The sequence below is a fragment of the Lissotriton helveticus genome, chromosome 5_1 (assembly GCF_964261635.1).
Source record: "Lissotriton helveticus chromosome 5_1, aLisHel1.1, whole genome shotgun sequence".
Classification (NCBI taxonomy): domain Eukaryota; kingdom Metazoa; phylum Chordata; class Amphibia; order Caudata; family Salamandridae; genus Lissotriton; species Lissotriton helveticus.
The window spans coordinates 1,343,839,222-1,343,860,926 of record NC_136065.1 but is presented as its reverse complement, the minus strand read 5'-3'; the positions used below and the strand labels follow the sequence as shown (position 1 = coordinate 1,343,860,926).

The following is a 21,705-nucleotide window of genomic DNA, read 5'->3' as shown; positions in this document are numbered from 1 at the left end:
TGCCAATCTTTCGCCAACAGATGCGTTTCCTGCAACAGACATATTTCGGCCCCAGAACGCTCAAGGAAGGAGATGACTGCCCTCCTTTTGATGGGGTTATTGAGTCCCTTAACATTAAGAGAAAGGATATTTATGCTGTCAGCAGCCATGCGTGTGCGTGCGTCCCGTCTGCCGCGGCACCGACCCAGACCCCCATCCAGCCCAACCCCGTGTACCAATTGCTAAACCATAGTGAGCACACCGAGCTCCCCCCCTCCACCCTCCCAAGCCCCAACTCCCCCCCAACCCCTCCCCCCCCCCCAACTGGTGAACATAGTCCCAGGCCAATCATGAGACAGTCTAGGCCTGTGGTAGATGAGTCAGTGAGTGGGTGTGTGGCAGTGGCGGCTCATGGCCCCCCCGACCCCCCCAACCAGGAGCCAAAACTTAGCTGATGACGACCTTCACCAGAATCAACTCAAGAGGCTGCGCCGGTGTCTTTCGATACTTCGTGGATTGCTGCGGCCTGTTCCAGGGCCACCGTGTCCGGGTCGGGCCCGAGAGGTTTCTTCCGCTGCCTGTCTCGACGCACTGTCTGCCATCCGTCCCTCGACGTCCCAGGGGAGCCCGACGCGGCCCCGGAGGTCCGTCGGTCCGCCAAGTCATACTGGGGCGGGTCCTCGTGGGGGATGCCCAACACTTCACACGTGTCTCGCAGGGAACGCAGCTGGTGGAGGACGCCATTCCACCTAAAGACCAGGCGAAAAGGGTGTCCCCAGGAATACGGGACCCCCTCCTTACGCAGGAAGGTTGTGGCTACCCTAAACGCCCTCCGCTTTTGTAAGGTGGTCGCAGCCAAGTCCTGAAAGAGTTCCACATTGTGGTCTTGGAAGCGGAGGGGTTGCTTGTGACGTGCCTCCCTCAAGATGCGCTCCTTCAAAGGGTAGTCCGGCAGAAAGGCCAGTATGTCCGGCGGGGGGCCCTGGGACCGGCGGGCCGGGCCCACTCGGTGGGCTCTGTCGATACGAACCACAAAGTCATCTTCTTCCCCCAGCACCATTCGGAAGAGCGCTTGCAGGTACCCTGCCATGTCTTCCCCCTCCGCCTTGAGCGGCACATTCCGGACTCGAATGTTATTCCGCCTGGAGCGGTTCTCCAGGTCCTCCGTATGGGTCTGGAGGTCCAGTTGCTGGTCGTGAAGGCGGACGATCTCCTGCCGAAGGAGCTCAATTTCCTCACTTCTGGCCTGGCCCGAGAGCTCATTGGCTGCTACTCTCTCCCCCAGGTCGTCGACGTCCCGTCGGAGTTCCTTATACTCCCCTGTCATTTCCTGTCGGAAGGTTTGAATATCGTCTTTCAGGGAGGCGAAGAGGGTTTCCATAAATGCCTTGGTCGCCGGTGTCTCGCCTTCTGGGAGATCCTTCCCCTTGTGGGGGGGGCCCTGGCGCTGGCTTGTCCGGGCTTTTGTCGGTCTTGGGGGGTCCCCTCACCAGCATCTCCGAGATGTTGCGGTTCCCCTTGCGGTTCGACATGGCAAACCCAGCTGTTGGCCTCAGCCCAGTCGGGGCTCTAGGTGCTTCCACAAGGTGCCTCAAAGTGCTCCAGCCGTGATTAGGGAAGGCCGATAACGTGTCCCCAGGGCCTCACTCCCAGGCCTCAATGCTGCCGCTCCTCCTCGCTCTTGGGTCAGAGCCTGGCGCCCGTGTGGTACCAATCTCCTACTCCCCGGGCCTGCCGCCTCCACGGGCTGTCCCAGAGGTGTAGCTGTGCCTCAGCCTCGTGCCATGTAAGTCTCTGGGGGTCACCCGTAATCGCTCCCCGGCCGCCCCCTGAGCGCCGCTCACCTCCTTCTCGTGGACGCCGGGTCCCACCTCTGCCAGATGTCTATAGGCTCCGCCGGGCCACAACACAGCAGGGCCGCGCTCCCTCCACTGGGCCCACGCCGGGGCCTCGCGTAGTTCCAAAGGCCGGCGGGCCCGGCACCGCCCTGTCCGCCGTCAGATGCTGCCGGACTGTGTCCGCTGTGCTGCGCGGGATCCCGTCCCGCCTCCTGGCAGCAGCGCGTGTCACCTCTACACTCGGTGGCAGCCAAGCGTCCCCGGTCCTCGGCTCCCACTTCCACCAGGCCCACGCCGGGGCCTCGCGTTGCTCCGGGGGCCGGCGGGCCCGGCGCCGCGCAGTCCTCCCCCGGTCCGCCCGAGCCTCTGTCTGTAGGTGTCGGCATTGCTCTCGGGTCTCCGGAGCCGCTGCAGGGGTCCCCGACTCCCCCTCACTCGAGTCACAGATGGTGCCGGGGGTCTCCCGGGGCAGCCTGGCACCAGCGCCCTGGTCACTGCTGCTCGCGCCGGCCCGCCGCAGGCCGGCCTCTCCGGTCCCCGGCGCTCTATGGTAGCCTCTAGCCTCGCCACCGGCTCCTCGTTAGCAGGGCCTCTCCCGGACCCTGTCCGCTGGTAATGGCCGGCTCGGTGAGGGCGAAGGTCCGCAAGGTTCCCTGGCGGGGGATCAGGCCTGGGGAGCCTCCGCGAGACACGTCTTACCGAGCCGCCTTCTTAGCCACGCCCCCCCACCTCCTTAGTCTTAAGCAACTTGATTATAGAGCACTGGTTACTGATGCTGCGAAAGTGATGAGTAGAGAGCAGCAGGGACGTCTGTATGATGTGGGTGATAAAGCCGGGAAATTGCTTGCGTGGTTGGATAAGAAGGAGTGTGCTAGTCGTGTGGTTCCGGTGCTTGAGAGTGCAAATGGAGCGAGCATAACTGCCCCTGTTGAGATTTGGAGTGTTTTGCAGAGTATTTCCGACATGTCTATTCCCCAGTGTCGGATAGACCTGAGCAGGATTCTCGGCTACTTTTGCGGGATATCGCGTTGCCTTGTTTGTCAGACCCTGAAAGGGAACTCCTCGATGCCACGCCTACTGTCGAGGAGGTGGCGAATGCCATCCGTGCCGTTCGATCGGGGAAGGCCACAGGCCCGAATGGACTCCCCATTGAGCTATACAAGCTTCGCCCCGAAGTGATAGCCCCTTATCTTAGGTCGATGTTTTTGGAGTCGTTAGAAACAGGTTCCCTCCCTCCTGATCAACGACTGGCTTCTATTGTTGTAATACACCAGGAGGGGAGGCCGCGCGACCGTTGCGCCTCATATAGACCCATATCTCTCTTAAATGCCGAGCCTAAGATCCTGGCCAAATTGCTTGCTACTCGCTTAATAACCGTCATCGGCGACTTGGTTCACCCCGACCAATCCGGTTTTATACCACATCGCAACATGGCACTGAACCTCCGGCGCCTGCACGGCGCCCTTGGTAGGGTAGCGACGTTACATGAGCCAGCCATTTTGGCTTCTTTGGACGCCACAATGGCGCTTGATACGCTGGAATGGCCATATCTTTGGGCGGCCCTCGCGAAGTTCGGTTTCGGCCCGGTATTTATTAGCTGGGTGAAGTTGCTTTACACTGATCCTCTAGCTCAAGTAGTGGTAAACGGTCGAGTTTCCGCTCCATTTGCCCTTGGCAGAGGAACGCGCCAGGGTTGCCCCCTGTCCCCGGTTCTTTTTGCTCTCGCCTTGGAACCCTTGGCAGCCTGGCTGAGGTGGGAGCCGTCCTTGAGGGGCATTCGATGGACTTCGGATTTTGAAGACTGTGTGTCATTGTACGCGGACGATATCCTGTTGTATGTCACGTCCCCTCGGAAGTCGTTGGTGGTCTTGTTTGACGTCCTGAACTCTTTCCGTAAAAATTCTGGTCTTGTCATTAACTGGTCCAAATCTTGTATCTACGTTCTCTCGGGCGACGCTCCCCTCTTGCCTCGTGGGTGTCCTATACAGGTGGTGCGGAAGGGATTTAAGTATTTGGGGATCTTTGCTACATTGGACCCCGCACTCCGTTATGAGCATAATTTGTTGCCCCCACTTCAGCGCCTCAGGTCTGACGTAGCCGCCTGGCGTAGGCTCCCCCTCTCCCCTTTAGGACGGGCGGCATTGTTTAAGATGTCGCTGCCCCGGTTCTTATATGCGTTGCAGAACACTTTCGACACTGTGCCTGCTAGCTACTTTCGGGAGGTCAAGAGTCTACAGAGGCAATTGCTATGGGGTGGTCGTCCCCGTATTGCACTCGCGAAGATGACGCTCCCGTGGTATGATGGTGGAATCGCGCTCCCAGACATTCGTCGTTATTATTGGGCCTCTCAGATGGGGGCGATTAACCACTGTACTTATGGTCCCGCGCCACATCCGGCGTTTGAGATGGATAAGTGGTTGTTGCCAGGTGGAAACTACAACAGGGTTCTGTACGCACGATCCGCGGGGAGGGCACTCACGGGCCCCACAAGGATAGCAGTACAGGTATGGTATCGCGCCACGGCTGCCCTGGGTTGGACAGATAAATTGACTCGAGCAACCCCGTTGTTTGCGGCTGAGAGACTGGGGTCTCTATGGAAAACGAAGGGATTCGATAAGTGGGACGTAATCGGTATCTGCAGGGTAGCTGATGTGTGGACCAAAGGTAGGGTCAAGACGTTCGAGGAACTGAAGGTAGAGTATGACTTGAATGCTAGGGAATTTTTTCGTTACGCGCAAATCCGTCACGCGTTGCTATCTGTTTTTCCTGTGGGTGCGGATATTCCGGAGGCATCCCCGCTCGAGGACCGTATACTGGACGGGTATGTCCCAGACAGCACGATTTCGTTAATATATAAAAAGTTGATTAACAACAGGGTTGACCTCCTATGTCGCCTCCGAGAGGCTTGGACTAGTGATGGCTTGGAGCTGGATGATGAGGATTGGCAGGCGGCGGTGTCTTCTCCTAAGGAGGTGGCAATTCCGGCACGCCTTCGGTTTGTTCAACTCAAAATTCTTCACAGAGTCTATGTTACAGGGCCGCGTCTGGTGCACATGGGATTTTCCCTGGATGGGCTGTGTAGGCGTGGGTGTGGCTTCTTGGGTACCCTTTTCCACATGATATGGGAATGTCCTATGGTGGCGCGCTATTGGACTCGTGTGCATGACGTTATGAGTGAAGTCACGGGTGTGAAGTCGATGCCTGAGGCTAGGCGGTGCTTGTTGAACGTGTGGGAGCCGAATGATTACAATGTGGCGCAGCTTCAATGGGTAACCCTGGGCAATATGATTGCCAAGAGAGACATAGCCCAATTATGGGGTGCCCAGAGGCCGCCCACGGTCTGGCATGGAAACAAAACATGGATTGGTGCATGTTCAGAGAGAAGACGGTGTACGTTGCCCGTGGCAGACCTCGAAAATGGGGGAAGGTCTGGAATCAATGGAATTCGTATCGTGGTGAGATATGTGCTCCCCCCCAAGCGGACTTAGACACTGAACTGCTACCCTCCCAACCTGATGTTCCCTCCGCAACCCTTTAAGCATTTCTCCTGTTTCAGTTTCCTCTCCCTTGCCTCTCCCGTGATTATGTCGATTGAATTGCATCTGTATGTCCCTTTCCTCGCATTGATGTGACACATTTATGTACGTACGCCTTGCATTGTTTTTCTTACATGTTCATTTGTTTTTTACTTCAATAAAAAGAAATATAAAAAAAACAACAACTGGTGCAAGTGATAAAGGACATGGCGCAGTTCTTTCACAGAAAATGAGGAATGGTAATGAGAAGATCATTTTGTTTTCCTCTAGCGCTCTTTCACCTGCAGAGAGTAAGTATCCTATTATAGAAACGGAAGCTCTGGCCTGTGCATGGGCTTTATAAAATTTTTGGGCTTTCGTTTGGGGAAAACCTGTTACCATCCGCACGGATTATCGAACCTTGGTAAGGATTTTGACTAGTGAGGGCAGTGTTGGAGCTTCTGCCAGGTTAGCAAGGATATCCATGAAAATGAAGGAATACATTTACAGGATTGTTTATGTACCAGGCAATGACAATGTGGTGGCTGACTGTTTGTCTAGATTCCCTGCACCTCTAGAAGAATGTGTGGATGATCCATGGGGCAATTTCAGTATTGTTTTGATACAAGATTCTGGTACACCAGTGATTACTGAAGTGGAATGGGTGGAAGAACAGTCTAAAGATGAGGTGATACAAGCTGTTTGTAACCATATCTGTAAGGGGTGACCTAAGAAATGTTTTATCAATGGTGAGTTGAAATCATTTTGGGATGTACTAATGGAACTGTCATTTGTTAGAGATTTATTACTGAGAGGCGAGAGAATCATACCATATATGTACCCGAATAGACAAAGAAAATATAAGGGAAAGGTTACCACTTGAAACGAGTTCCCATCAGTTCACCATCGAGACCGCCCTTCATCATCTGGGATCTCTTTGTAGTTCAAGATACTGCGGAAACCTCTACTGACCCGGAAAATGATGATCTAACCAGGTCAATGGGAATCCTAATTCTTAAACCACAGAAGTGAAGATGGTGTGTATTGTGGGGAACTGAATAGCAGTGCTTTAGAAAAAGGTGTAAGTGAAAAATGATAAGAAAAAGGTCTAAAATTAGGTCGTGATCAGGGAAAAAGAACAACTTTAATATATGCCCCAACACTCCTAAATCAATAAAAACAGTGCAATTAGCAGTGTAACAAATAACCACTAAGTTTAAGATGTAAGGTCGACATGTTTCTGCAGTCACTGGAGCAATTGACACCCCTGCTGCTTCATCAGGACCATTAATGCTACTGCTGTATACAAATTAAATTTAAATTAAAACCATATCACCTGGTAAGTGTATGTGTACTCGTCTTCCCGTTCTAGAACAGGAAAATGAGAAGAGAATATAAGGGTACATATGAGTTGGTTAAAAAACTATATGATAAGCAACGAATATGGTCGTGCCTACATTCTAGAACTATACATTAGTTCGAATTAGTTCAAGCACCATGACAAAAAAATTTTGGGCCAATATGTAGACAAATGTATTTTGTCTCAAAACATAATCTTTAGATCACTCACCAAATTGAAGGGAAGGAAACGCCCCACCTCACCCGGCACCAGCTCAGGTAGTGGGTGCACCGCACTACAAGAAATTAATTTGTAATTGTCAGAGAGACAGTGTTTGTGCATAACTGCACAAATATTCGCAATCCTCATTCGTTCAGCCTATTACACACCTCTCATAGGCATCACAACTTCCTACTGATCACATTCCGAGTTAGTTTTAAGTTTTAGAAGAATATTCCAAAGGTCAACCCTTATTCATAGTTAGTTAAACTTTCTGAAACAGTGTTTTTTTTTAAAAAAAACTCGATCACAATGCCACCCAGCGCTCGCGCTTGCACACACATTCATTCAATTGTATGCCTACCTCTCCGTCGGTACACCGGTCGTCCCTCTGAAGCTCTTTCGTGGGGAGGAACCGACTCGGTGTACCGGCGGCGAATAAATGGATCTCTCATTTCCGGGTTGGGCACACACGGAGCCCAGTGATGTCATGGCGTATTTAGGATATCTGGGTAGTGTAGTTTCTAAGGTGTCACCGCATTAGACCGCGGTTCGAGTCCTTTGTGGATGTAAATTCTACGAGGCACCAGAAATAAATTACATAATTTAGATCCAGTATTTAAATTCATTTTAAAGGTATTAAGAGAGATTAAGAGAAATTATCGCCAAATGTTACAGAATCGGCTTCTCTGTGTCCGTGAAGGCACGCTAGCATGACGTATTAGGATGTCTGGGTAATGTAGTTTCTAAGGTGTCACCGCTATGGACCGCGGTTCGAGTCCTCTGTAAATATAGATTCTATGAGACACCAAAGCTAAGTTATATAATTTGGATCCTATATTTTATAAAGATCATTTTCAAGGTGTACAAACACATGATTAAAACCCAATGGTACAGAATCTGCTTTACAGTATCTGCAAAGGCGTACTGACCGCTCATCATAATATATGGGCTATTATACAATTGCGTTTTTATTCTTACTACCCAGGACCTCTATTCAGAATCCAACGGGTCTTGTATTAAGACAATACTCTCATTAAAAACTACAATCAGGCTTATTGTTGTAACCACCTGAATATAGGATACCCACTTTAGACACATTCTCATTATAGCTCGTTCTGGTAAAGAGGTGCACCTGAATATAGGATACCCACTTTAGACACATTCTCATTATAGCTCGTTCTGGTAAAGAGGTGCAAACCTCTTTACCAGAACGAGCTATAATGAGAATGTGTCTAAAGTGGGTATCCTATATTCAGGTGGTTACAACAATAAGCCTGATTGTAGTTTTTAATGAGAGTATTGTCTTAATACAAGACCCGTTGGATTCTGAATAGAGGTCCTGGGTAGTAAGAATAAAAACGCAATTGTATAATAGCCCATATATTATGATGAGCGGTCAGTACGCCTTTGCAGATACTGTAAAGCAGATTCTGTACCATTGGGTTTTAATCATGTGTTTGTACACCTTGAAAATGATCTTTTTAAAATATAGGATCCAAATTATATAACTTAGCTTTGGTGACTCATAGAATCTATATTTACAGAGGACTCGAACCGCGGTCCATAGCGGTGACACCTTAGAAACCACATTACCCAGACATCCTAATAAGTCATGCTAGCGTGCCTTCACCGGCACAGAGAAGCCGATTCTGTAACATTTGGCGATAATTTCTCTTAATCTCTCTTAATACCTTTAAAATGAATTTAAATACTGGATCTGAATTATGTAATTTATTTCTGGTGCCTCGTAGAATTTACATCCACAAAGGACTCGAACCGCGGTCTAATGCGGTGACACCTTAAAAACTACACTACCCAGATATCCTAAATACGCCATGACGTCACTGGGCTCCGTGTGTGCCCAACCCGGAAATGAGAGATCCATTTATTCGCCGCCGGTACACCGAGTCGGTTCCTCCCCACGAAAGAGCTTCAGAGGGACGACCGGTGTACCGACGGAGAGGTAGGCATACAATTGAATGAATGTGTGTGCAAGCGCGAGCGCTGGGTGGCATTGTGATAAATCGAGTTTTTAAAAAAAAAAACACTGTTTCAGAAAGTTTAACTAACTATGAATAAGGGTTGACCTTTGGAATATTCTTCTAAAACTTAAAACTAACTCGGAATGTGATCAGTAGGAAGTTGTGATGCCTATGAGAGGTGTGTAATAGGCTGAACGAATGAGGATTGCGAATATTTGTGCAGTTATGCACAAACACTGTCTCTCTGACAATTACAAATTAATTTCTTGTAATGCGGTGCACCCACTACCTGAGCTGGTGCCGGGTGAGGTGGGGCGTTTCCTTCCCTTCAATTTGGTGAGTGATCTAAAGATTATGTTTTGAGACAAAATACATTTGTCTACATATTGGCCCAAAATTTTTTTGTCATGGTGCTTGAACTAATGTATAGTTCTAGAATGTAGGCACGACCATATTCGTTGCTTATCATATAGTTTTTTAACCAACTCATGTGTACCCTTATATTCTCTTCTCATTTTTCTGTTCTAGAACGGGAAGACGAGTACACATACACTTACCAGGTGATATGGTTTTAATTTAAATTTAATTTGTATACAGCAGTAGCATTAATGGTCCTGATGAAGCAGCAGGGGTGTCAATTGCTCCAGTGACTGCAGAAACATGTCGACCTTACATCTTAAGCTTAGCGGTTATTTGTTACATTGCTAATTGCACTGTTTTTATTGATTTAGGAGTGTTAGGGCATATATTAAAGTTGTTCTTTTTCCCTGATCACGACCTAATTTTAGAACTTTTTCTTATCCTTTTTCACTTACACCTTTTTCTAAAGCACTGATATTCAGTTCCCCACAATACACACCATCTTCACTTCTGTGGTTTAAGAATTAGGATTCCCATTGACCTGGTTATATCATCATTTTCCGGGTCAGTAGAGGTTTCCGCAGTATCTTGAACTACAAAGAGATCCCAGATGATGAAGGGCGGTCTCGATGGTGAACTGATGGGAACTCGTTTCAAGTGGTAACCTTTCCCTTATATTTTCTTTGTCTATTCGGGTACATATATGGTTAACTTAGACTCACTGCTAATTTTTGTTGGTGTCATGGAGAAACAGGGGTTTAGCAGTTAGGGTCTTTAAACTTTCCCTGGGACCCTCTTTTGTGTGTAGTTGTGTCTGTGCAGTTTTAAGCTGCGGGTCCATTTCTAATGATACACCGCCTTAATCTAGTATAGAGAGATAGGGCGCATTCCTTGTTTGTTTCGTTTTTTTTGCATGCCAAGTGTGGGTGCTGTTTTTTCCTATTGAAATCATGGCCACCAACCCTGGGTTGGCGTTTGAGGAAGCAGAGATCGATTCGATCTTAGCGGATAACCCCAGTATTTTGGATATTATACCACCTATCCAATCAACCAGTGATGAGGGGTGGGCTAAAATCCTGGTTCTGAAAAAGAATCAGGCTCGGATCTGTATCCATGGCATCATCATGGCAGAATATTTAAGGGGCAATTGTGCGCCAAGTGGATTAATTGACAGCAACGCTCCTCGCCTATTCCTTGATAATAAGGATTTCCGTAGGGACTGGTATCTCATAGCATGGAAGTGTACGCGGGACTGGCTGGTGTTAATCATCAAGACCACCAAAAAAACAGCTGATGAGATACTGGTCGAAATACAAACTTTAGAGGGACAGATTAGAACTACGCTGTCAGGCAAAATGTTTGGTAAAGGACAGGAGGACGGAAATAAAACCTGCAAAGAGTACAAGGATTCGATTCTGTTCAATAAGCTTGAAAAATTCAAGAAGGACTTGGCCAAGTTCTCCGCTGAGACCATATACAAGAGACAACTATGTACCTGCGCCTTTTAATAACAACGGTCGCACAGGGGGATCTACCTAAGGTACGTCGAACTCCGACGACACATCTACTGACTCTGACTCCTCCAATCAAAGCAACAGTAGAGGTGGTGCCAGAGGGAGAAGAAATAACAGGCGAAATTGGAGGGGTTATAACTCCTACTATGGCCAGCATCCTGTTCCTCCTTGGTGGCAACCATCACCTTGGGCCCCTCCCACTTTTCCTCCACCGGGGCCTTTTGGACCACAACAACTATACCCTGATTTTAATCAACAGCCTTTTTTAGGACAGGGCTCTGGTCGCCAGAGAGGTCGACGGAGAGCACCACAACAGGGACAAGTCCGTTGGAATCTTCCACCAGCGACAATGGACTTGAGAAACGGAAAGAAGATCCCCCAGGAACAGGCAGGAACATCAGCCTCGTGATCAACCTCAGTAAACATGTTCTAACTAACACTGAGGACTCAGTCCTTAATAAGGGACTTGGCTTTGTGAAAACTAATAAGGGTGACCCGTTTCTCGTACAAACTGAGATGGGCAAATTCTTTCGAAAGATTAGGCTCCATTACCTTTTTTCCAATAAGCCAGGCCAAATACAGCAGGAAGGTGTATTGAATACCGGACTGAAAAGACCCTCAACTTTTAACCCCACTATCATGGGACTACCAGCTGAAGTCCAGACTTTCGAGGAGGCAGTAGATCATGATTTAAGACAGATGTACCACCAATCAAACAAACATTTTGTCAATCTGTCTAAACAAGAACAGGAGTCATTGAAGACCCTGGCTAGCCTGGAGTCGGTGATAATTAAACCGGCCGATAAAGGCAGGGCAACGGTTCTTATGGATTCAAAAACATACTGTGACGAATGTCAGCACCAATTGAACAACACCAGGGCGTATCGCAAATTGGATAATGACCCAACAGAAAGACTCATTACGGTCATTGGCCATGTTGTAGAGGAAGCTTTGGCTGAGGGGTGGATTACCCAGAAGGAATCCCAATACTTGTGTACAGCTAACCGCAAAATGCCGTATTTTTATATTTTACCGAAAATACATAAGCCGCAACGCCCTCCACCTGGCAGACCGATTATATCGGGTATTGGCTCAGTGCTTGAACCTTTGTCGACTTTTTTCTGCAGCCTCTAGTAAGGGAGATGCCGACCTTCCTAAAAGACACCAAAGATGTCTTAAGGATTCTCCCGGACATCGAGTTCGATGCAGATCTGGATATTTTGGTGTCATTTGATGTTGAGAGTCTATACACTTCCATCCCACAGACAGAGACTTTGGAGGCTATAGAGGAATTATTGACCAACAGAGATCTCAACTCTATAACACCAGTCAGATTCATTATGAATCTGGCCACGATGGCCATGACTGAGAATTATTTTCAATATGAGGAGTCGATCTACCTGCAGGTTAGCGGGACCAGTATGGGTAGCGTTTTTGCTCCTAGTCTCGCTAACCTGTATGTTCACAAATTTGAGCAGACACACATACTCGTAGACACCAATCCATACCATCAGTGTCTGAGAGTATGGAAACGATACATTGACGACGTTCTGGTGGTGTGGCGCGGCACGGTGGATGAACTCCATCAATTCCATGGGTGGTTGAATGAAAGAAACCAGTTTTTGAAATTCACAATTGAATTTGATAAACATCAACTGCCGTTTTTGGACCTCTTGATCTCAGCATCAATGGGGGGACTACAATCTGAATTATATCGAAAGCCAATGGCCAGGAATTCCTTGCTTGATTATGAGAGCTTCCACCCCAAAGCTCTCAGGGATAATCTGCCCTTTGGGCAATTCCTCCGTGTTCAGAGGAATTGCTCTACAAAATCTGCCTTCCATGAACACTCCAAGGTTCTTGAAGGAAATCTATTGGTTAAAAAATACCCGAAACATCTGGTCAGGAATGCAAAGAAGAGGGCCTCCAATAACAACAGGGAGGGCCTCCTTGAACTGACATCTCCTAAACCACGGCAAGACGAGAATTACATGTGTCAATACATACTGCACATATTCTAATCAGATCCAAAAAATTGTCAAGCGACATTGGAAGATCTTAAATACAGGAAGTGACAGGATACCACCACCCCTGTTTGCTTTTAAGAGAGGGCGGAACATAAGGGACCAACTGGTACATACAAGACCAAAAACAGTGATCCCCCGTGCAGTCGGAACCTTGTGGGACTTGCCCACAGTTACCGGGCACCATCCTTGTGGTAGCTGCGCGGCCTGTCCACAAACAACCAAAACACTTACTATTGACATAGGTACTGACAAACCCTGGCAACTCAGAAGATTCACGAATTGCAACAGCTCCAACTTGATTTACTGGATTACATGCCCTTGTAAATTACACTACGTAGGGATGACTACAAGAAAAATTAAGTTGAGAATCTCTGAGCACAAAAGCTCGATTCGCTGCGGCAAACAGGCAACCAAGCTGACCAATCATTTTTTACAGGTGGGCCACCAGCCTTCTGACATATTTTGGACAGTACTCGATCAGCCATGGATTCCTTCAAGTACCACTGATGTCCCAAAATTCTTGTTTAGATGCGAACAGAAGTGGGTTTTCAGACTTAAAACAGACAAACTAGGTCTGAATGACGAAATCCCTTGGATGTCACTGTAAATGACCCTATATTCATAGCACAGTTATTGAAATGAATCCGACAAACATTTAGATCTAATACCCAATGCCACTGCAATTACCAATCTCAGTCTACAATTTTGATTTTAATAGGTAATGTGTGTAATAGGCTGAACGAATGAGGATTGCGAATATTAAGACAATACTCTCATTAAAAACTACAATCAGGCTTATTGTTGTAACCACCTGAATATAGGATACCCACTTTAGACACATTCTCATTATAGCTCGTATAATGAGAATGTGTCTAAAGTGGGTATCCTATATTCAGGTGCACCTCTTTACCAGAACGAGCTATAATGAGAATGTGTCTAAAGTGGGTATCCTATATTCAGGTGGTTACAACAATAAGCCGGATTGTAGTTTTTAATGAGAGTATTGTCTTAATACAAGACCCGTTGGATTCTGAATAGAGGTCCTGGGTAGTAAGAATAAAAACGCAATTGTATAATAGCCCATATATTATGATGAGCGGTCAGTACGCCTTTGCAGATACTGTAAAGCAGATTCTGTACCATTGGGTTTTAATCATGTGTTTGTACACCTTGAAAATGATCTTGATAAAATATAGGATCCAAATTATATAACTTAGCTTTGGTGTCTCATAGAATCTATATTTACAGAGGACTCGAACCGCGGTCCATAGCGGTGACACCTTAGAAACTACATTACCCAGACATCCTAATACGTCATGCTAGCGTGCCTTCACGGACACAGAGAAGCCGATTCTGTAACATTTGGCGATAATTTCTCTTAATCTCTCTTAATACCTTTAAAATGAATTTAAATACTGGATCTGAATTATGTAATTTATTTCTGGTGCCTCGTAGAATTTACATCCACAAAGGACTCGAACCGCGGTCTAATGCGGTGACACCTTAGAAACGACACTACCCAGATATCCTAAATACGCCATGACGTCACTGGGCTCCGTGTGTGCCCAACCCGGAAATGAGAGATCCATTTATTCGCCGCCGGTACACCGAGTCAGTTCCTCCCCACGAAAGAGCTTCAGAGGGACGACCGGTGTACCGACGGAGAGGTAGGCATACAATTGAATTAATGTGTGTGCAAGCGCGAGCGCTGGGTGGCATTGTGATAAATCGAGTTTTTTTAAAAAAAAAACACTGTTTCAGAAAGTTTAAACTAACTATGAATAAGGGTTGACCTTTGGAATATTCTTCTAAAACTTAAAACTAACTCGGAATGTGATCAGTAGGAAGTTGTGATGCCTATGAGAGGTGTGTAATAGGCTGAACGAATGAGGATTGCGAATATTTGTGCAGTTATGCACAAACACTGTCTCTCTGACAATTACAAATTAATTTCTTGTAGTGCGGTGCACCCACTACCTGAGCTGGTGCCGGGTGAGGTGGGGCGTTTCCTTCCCTTCAATTTGGTGAGTGATCTAAAGATTATGTTTTGAGACAAAATACATTTGTCTACATATTGGCCCAAAAATTGTTTGTCATGGTGCTTGAACTAATTCGAACTAATGTATAGTTCTAGAATGTAGGCACAACCATATTCGTTGCTTATCATATAGCTTTTTAACCAACTCATATGTACCCTTATATTCTCTTCTCATTTTCCTGTTCTAGAACGGGAAGACGAGTACACATACACTTACCAGGTGATATGGTTTTAATTTAAATTTAATTTGTATACAGCAGTAGCATTAATGGTCCTGATGAAGCAGCAGGGGTGTCAATTGCTCCAGTGACTGCAGAAACATGTCGACCTTACATCTTAAGCTTAGCGGTTATTTGTTACACTGCTAATTGCACTGTTTTTATTGATTTAGGAGTGTTAGGGCATATATTAAAGTTGTTCTTTTTCCCTGATCACGACCTAATTTTAGAACTTTTTCTTATCCTTTTTCACTTACACCTTTTTCTAAAGCACTGCTATTCAGTTCCCCACAATACACACCATCTTCACTTCTGTGGTTTAAGAATTAGGATTCCCATTGACCTGGTTATATCATCATTTTCCGGGTCAGTAGAGGTTTCCGCAGTATCTTGAACTACAAAGAGATCCCAGATGATGAAGGGCGGTCTCGATGGTGAACTGATGGGAACTCGTTTCAAGTGGTAACCTTTCCCTTATATTTTCTTTGTCTATTCGGGTACATATATGGTTAACTTAGACTCACTGCTAATTTTTGTTGGTGTCATGGAGAAACAGGGGTTTAGCAGTTAGGGTCTTTTAACTTTCCCTGGGACCCTCTTTTGTGTGTAGTTGAGAGAATCATTCCACCAGGTTTTACGGAGGAGAGTGTTACAATTATGTCATGAAGAACATTTTGGGGTAGTTAAAACCAAACTAGTGGTCAAAAGCATTTTTCTTTGTCCGGGTGTTGACAAGGAGGTAGAGAAGTTTGTGAGAGAGTGTTCTGTTTGTTCTTCTGCAGATAAATCATTGAAGACTTTGACACCTCCAATGAGAGAAGGATTGATTCCAAATCTTCCTTGGGAGGTGATTGCAATAGACATTTTTGGACCTGTGGAAGAATCGAAAGAATATGGTCTGGTTATAATTGATCTCTTTACCAAGTGGCCTATGGTTAAAATTGTGGAAAAAGTGGACACACAGTTCTGAAATTTTTGGACAAGCTATTTGTTTTGGAAGGGTTACTTGTATGTGTTTTGAGTGAAAATGGAGTGCAATTCATGTCCAAAGTTGCAAAAGATTATTTTCCGAAATGTGGAATAAAGCACAAAACCACCTCACTATACAACCCTAGTGGTAATGGCACTGTAGAATGCTTTAACCGTGTGTTAAAAAGTGTGATTCAGGCTGCGATGAGTAAAGGGTTGGATTGGAAATTAGAAATACGAAAAGCAGTGTGGGCTTATAGAACCACGACACATATTGCAACTGGTTTATCTCCTTTTAACATGATGAGAGGTAGGACACCTAGATGCAAGTTTAGTCCAATTGGTTTATGGAAGGAAAAGTAGAACAATGGTCACCTATTGAAGTGAAGAAAAATGTAGAGTTTGGACATATGAAAAGTAAAGAACATTATGACACATGTCATAGCACTAAAGCTGTTCCTGTAATGGTTGGTGACTGGGTTCGTATTAGAAGACCTATTAAAGTTCCCAAAGATGAAAGCAAATTTGAGGAACCTCAACAAATAGCGGAGGTTCTTCGTAATGCAATAAGACTTAAGGATGGAAGAGTGTGGAACCTTAAAAATGTTGCTTTAGATTTAAAACAGCAACATGATGTTGAAACACCTGTTTTTGAACATCACTCAAATTTTGAGTGGGTGGAGGACTATTTTGATCACAGTACTGTACAAGCTGATTTGGGATTTGACGGTTGTACATCAACTAAGACCATGGAGGTTAATGAATCAACAGAAACAAATCAAGTCTCTACGAAGATTAGAGAAGAGGTTATTCCTCCTCGAGATACCACTCCTTTTGTGAGGAGGGAGGAGGGGTTACCGAGTACTTCTAATTGTAACTCTGAGCATGTTGGGGAGAGTGACCCGAGTGTCATTGGTAAGAGGAGAAGAGTTCTGCCTGGATGGCTTAGTGAATATGTTAAGTAGCTTCATTTATTGAAGACTTTTATATTATTTTTCTTTTAAAGTGTTTATTTTCTTCAACTTCCTAAGGAGGGGGATGTGTTGTATATGTACATTTTGTTATGCCTTGTATTTCTTCACATATTGTATTGTGTTCTCCTTTAACGAATGTTACTGAGCGTGCCATGGAATACTCTTCAAGCTTGTCACGAAGTTCCAATTCAGGGCATCAGTTGCACAGGTGTCCTGGAGTGGAAGTCGTTCTGCCTGGCGCTCACCTGTTTCTCTGCCGTTATTACAATAAACCTTCAAACCTTCATTTGTTCATCGCATCATTACATATTGGTGTTCCTGAGTTAGAATACTTCTTTCTGCTGCCTGTGTCTCAGGTTGCGGGGAGAGGCATTCTCTGCCAGACTTCCATGGTTGCTGGGTGCTGGGATTGACTTGTTTGGGATTCTTTTAATGTTGATGTTTAACTTGTACTCGCAGTTGAAGCTTTGAATTAGCTGGTGGAGTTCCTGTTCTTCTCCACAACCATGTAGCCTACAATAAATTGTATCTACTCTTCCTGGCTCCAGCGTCTTCAGATTGTTGGACTACCATCTGGCTACATGGGTGAACCTTCTGTGTGCTGTTCATCTTTGGTCCGTCTCATCGCAGCCTGTTCAAGATCTTGACAGATGTTTCCTGCCATTCATTCTGGTTGTGCTGCCTCCTGCTTCCGCCTTGCTCAAGAATTAATTAATCGCCTGCTTCAACACCTCATTTATTTCACACTATTCCCAGTTAGTGCCTCTTGTCCTTTGCGAGGCTGGTGAGACCTCAACGCTGCAGTTTTCACTCCGACGACGCTTCACAGATTCCCAGGTGGGATATTTGCCTTCAACATTTGGGAGCTTTGGTGCAGTTTTCCATGCGACACAGCGTTGGCTGCACACTACACGAGACACAGCTCCAGCTGAGCGGCACGGATCACGGATAGCGCATGAGTATTTTCACGCGACTCTGTGCGATCTGACTATGGCTGTTGCTTTCGCAGCCACCGTGGTGACAGTAAGCTGTGAGTGACGTACATGTCTCATACCTTTTTTCCCTTAAGGTCAAAGGTGTGTTTCTCGTTGCTGTGAAACCGCTCTAGCTCAGTTTCCGGTTCCTTGTTCGATCAACATTTCATGGTCTCAGCACTTGCTAGAGCATTTCTACACGTTACGACCTTTATGCTGCAACGCCATACACATCAGGCCTTCCTACATCGTTCTACAGACAGTGAGTATTGTGGATCATGGTGATTCGCACACCCTATTAACTATTTATTTTCCTTGTACTGCTACTTCCACAACTCTTAAGAACACTATTCTCAACCTCAATTGCAGACAGTTCAAGCACTTACTGTTTTATGTTGCATTCGCTATACAGCGGATCACAGTGATTCGCACACCCCTTGTTTTTTCATCCTCAGGCTTCTGTTTTTCCCCATTTTTTATTTATTCACATACTTTTTGTGTTCCCTCCTTTTCTCTCATCCTCAAGCTCTATATCAAATGGTTTACTCCTGAATATTTAATCACATATTTTGTAACAGTTCTAATAGCTTTCCATCATTGACACTTGGCTGTTCCATTGTGTTCTTCTTAAAGTCCTTTGCCATTAACTGTTGTTTTAGCTTTGCATCGCCCATCCCACCATGTGCACTATGCAAGCAGTCACAGATGGGAAGTGTGGTTTGATGCATTTGAGACCTATTTGGGGGCCATAATGGCATCTAGATTTGGTGCAGAAAGGAAAAAGTGTTTGTTACTTCATTCACTTGGTTTTGAAGGGAGATCTATCTTCAAACATCTGCGGGATTTTCCACAGACTGAGGGTGAGAACGTTGATGAGTATCAAGAAACTCTTCTCAAGCTTAAAAATAGATTCAACAAGCAACCCAGTCTCATGGTACTCCGACATAAGTTATTAAAAAGAGAACAAAGTGATGGAGAAGATGTAGATGTGTACATCTCGGTTTTAAGGAGGTTAGCTGGAGTTTGTCAGTTTGAGGGGTTCCCTGACCAGCTAATTAGAGATCAATTTGTCTGTCAATGCAAAGACACACAGATAAGACAAAAGTTGTTAGCTATGGGCAATACATCATTAGGGGAAACTGTCAAAGTAGCTAAAAGTATATAGATCTCCATTGTTTTGCTAAAAGATTTAGAAGATAAACCCTCTGAGTCTGTATGCGTGATTGGAGTGAGTAAGCCCAGACAAAAGAGTGTGTGTAGTAGAAATGTTATGACTGCCAGACCTAAAGCTGATACTTCCAATTTTATCAACAGCAACATGTTTGCGATGTGGAAATTCTCCATATTCTAAAGGTGGGAGATGTCCTGCAGTGAATGTCACATGCAATTATTGCAAAAAGGTTGGGCATTTTGCTAAAGTGTGCCTGAAACGAAGAAGTTTAAAAAATCTGAAGATGAGTCAGAGTCTGAGGTTTTTTCTGTCAGAGACAATCCTGTGTGTTGTCAAAGTGATTCTAGTATAACTGTGACTGGTGATCCTTCGAAGTGTGTTGACCCCATTGCGGAAGTAAATGTTGGGGGGAAAAGTTCTTAAACTTTTATTAGATTCAGGATCACCATGATTACTCAACAATTATTTGCGGAGACATGGGGCAACAGAGTATTGGCACCTCCTGACTGGTGTCCTGTTTCTTATGAGGGACATCGGATTGAGTTACTTGGTTTCATGGAGGATGAAATGGAATTCAAAGGCAGGAAAATTAGGGGGAAAGTTTATGTTGCTGTCTAAAATCTCAATATACGTGGATGGTTTCACCAAAGGCTATTCGGAATGATGTTAAGGCCGGGTGCTAAGGAACAGATTTTGTTTGTAGGTTGTCGTGATTAGGGACAAAAGTGGAGGGAAGATTTTCCTTCTATCTTTGCTGACAAGTTAGGCAAGATTCACGGTTCAAGCACAGAATTATTTTTAAAAATAATACAATCCCTGTAAAGCATAAACTCAGAGGTGTTCCATTTAGTATGAGAGACTATCTTGACAAAGATTTGAAGAGTCTATGCAATAAAGGGATCATTGAACCCACTAAATCTTCACTGTGGTTGTCTCTCCTGGTTGTGGCTTGCAAGAGATGTGGGCAGCTTTGAGTTTGTGTAGATTTGAGGTCCCTCAACAAGGAGAATTGGATTGATTCTGATCCTTTGCTGAAGATCAATGATTTTTTTGCTTGTGTCAAGAGAGCTGAGTATTTTTCTAAATTTGATCTAGCCAGTGCCTACCACCAGCTGGAGCTTCATCCAGAGTTACATCACTCAACTGCATTTATTTCTTGCCTTGCCACATTCTGATACCGATGTATGCCCTTTGGGTTGGCTCCTGCTGCCTCTGTTTTTCAGAGGGTGATGCAAGATTTGTTAAAAGGGGAAGAAGGTGTTTTGGTTTTCCAGGACGATGAGTTGATTTTTGCCAAAGATACACATTCACATGATGTCATTCTACGCAAAGTTCTGAAAACTTTTGAGGAAAATGGTGTGTTAGTCAAAACTGAAAAATGTAAATTTCCTTGCACTGAGGTATAATACCTGCAGAATCTGTTGTCTTAAGAGGGTATTAAACCTAGACTAGGTCTAGTTAAAGCTAATGTCCGCGCTTCTTCTCCCAATGATAAGATTGGTGTTAAGTCACTACTTGGGTTTTGTGAGTATAACTCACATTTTATTCCTGGCCTCGACACCATTGTGCATCTCATTAGCAACCTGCTTGAAAAAGGTGTGAAAATATTTTTGTCCAATGTGTGTGTCTCAGCTTTTGATCACATCAAGTCCATCTTAAGTAAAAGCAAAGCCCTCAAACCATTTGATCCCGATGCACCTTGTTGCATTACTGTTGATGCAAGCCAAGTAGGACTTGGTGCCATATTAACGCAAAGGAGTTGTGATAATGAGGGCACACTGGCATTTGCATCTAGAGTGTTGAAGGACAATGAGGTATATTAGGTATATTACTCTGTCATAGAAAAAGAACTGCTGGCTTGTCTGTGGCCATTGTGAAATTCCGCCCATACATTTGGGGCAGGCGTTTCAAACTACAAACCAGTAAATGTTGCACACATAGGATTTTGAGAATGGTGACCAGGTTGTTGCAGTACCAGTTTGATGTGTCCCACATTGCCAGTGGGAGGAATGGGAGAGCTGACTTTCTCTCATTTTCCACAAATAAAGGATGAGAGTGAAGATGGGGATTTCAGTGAGCTTTGTGGTGAGGACTGTGATGATTGCTTTGTGGCTGCTTTAGATATACTAAAGTCCGAGATAGCTTCTGAAGAAGAGTGGAAAAATGCGTTGAGTGATGATGCCCTACTTCAGCAAGTTTGAGAGTTTGTAAAAAAAAAAAAAAAAAAAAAAAAAAAAGGTTGGCCTAGTGAAAAAGTTTTGTCTCCTCTTCTACAACCTTATTGTAAGGTTGAGGATGAAATCTCTATTTAGGATGGCATATTGTTACGGTGTGATAAGCTTGTTCCCCTGTGTAAAAGAACAAGGACCCCCTGGTGCAAATAGCGATCCTGGGTCAGGGTGAGAGATATGTGTAAACAAAGTTACCCAGGCATACACATGAGTTACTAGCGTATTCAGATACAAAACATCGTATCTACAAACACATGGTACAACTGCTTTCAAGTGTGAACTTGATTTTAATGTCTTAAGGTTTTTTCATAAAAAATCATTTGATAAGATTTGTTCAATATTAAAAATAAATGT

General features: G+C 45.3%; 1 protein-coding gene across 3 annotated transcripts in view; it reads right to left on the bottom strand.

The window, feature by feature from the left end:
* The window catches only part of CFAP276 (cilia and flagella associated protein 276), a 107,739-nt gene that overhangs the window by 35,125 nt on the left and 50,909 nt on the right, over nt 1-21,705 (bottom strand). The gene's annotated exons all lie outside the window — the stretch shown is intronic.